We start from the raw sequence: 1102 nt of genomic DNA on the forward strand, positions 1-1102 counted from the left end.
TCCATCCTTCCATCCATCCATCCCTCCATCCATCCATCCATCCATCCATCTATCTATCTATCTATCTATCTATCTATCTATCTATCTATCTATCTATCTATCTATCTATCTATCTATCTATCTATCTATCATCTATCTATCTATCTATCTATCTATCTATCTATCATCTATCTATCTATCTATCTATCTATCTATCTATCTATCTATCTATCTATCTACCAGTCCATCCATCTATCCACCCACCTACCTACCTATCTACCTACCTACTTAGGAGAGCTTTCAGGAAGAAGGCTTGAAAAATGGTCTAATGGTCATTCCACAGCTTTGCAGCCCGACTACAAGAGAACAACAATTGGAAGGGACCTTGGAGGACTTCTAGTCCAGCCCCCTACTCAAGCAGGAGACTCTATACCATTCCAGACAAACGGGTGTCCCCTTTCTTCTGAAAATCCTCCAGGGACGGAGCACCCACAAATCAAATTGTTCCCCTGGTTTATGGTTCCGTCAGGAAATTTCTCCTTGAAAAACGGAAGACTTCGCCTCCATGCATCATAGCCTTCTCTGAGTTCCCAGGAAAAAGTGGAATTATTTTTTTTTTAAAAAAAGGATAGGACAGAGTTGGAAGAGACCTTGCAGGTCATCTAGTCCAGCCCCCCCTCCCCTCGGCCCAAGCAGGAGACCCATTTCTGATGGATGGCAGTCCAGTCTCTTCTTGAAAGCTTCCAGGGATGAAGCTCCCACAACTTCTGTAGGCAACCTCTGTTCCATGGGTTGATTGTTCTCACTGGCAGAACATTTCTCCTTATTTCTAGGTTGAGTCTCTGGAAGTGCAACTTGTGCAGCAGGAAAACAAACATTACACCACGGAAAACAGTGAATTGCCTTTAGCCTCCTGTTTGGAGTGCAGAAAGCTATTTTTTCCCCCTCTCCATTCTTTGCAGCGCTTTTTTACGCTTTTAAGGCACGGCTTTTGTTTTCCTTTCTATGTCTCTCTCTCTCTCCTTCTCCTTCTCCTTCTTCTTCTCCCCCTCCTCCTTCTGCCTCTTCTTCTTCTTCTTCTTCTTCTTCTTCTTCTTCTTCTTCTTCTTCTTCTTCTTCTTCT

The sequence above is a fragment of the Protobothrops mucrosquamatus genome, unplaced genomic scaffold (assembly GCF_001527695.2).
Source record: "Protobothrops mucrosquamatus isolate PMUCROS unplaced genomic scaffold, P.Mucros_1.0 scaffold4409, whole genome shotgun sequence".
Lineage (NCBI taxonomy): Eukaryota > Metazoa > Chordata > Lepidosauria > Squamata > Viperidae > Protobothrops > Protobothrops mucrosquamatus.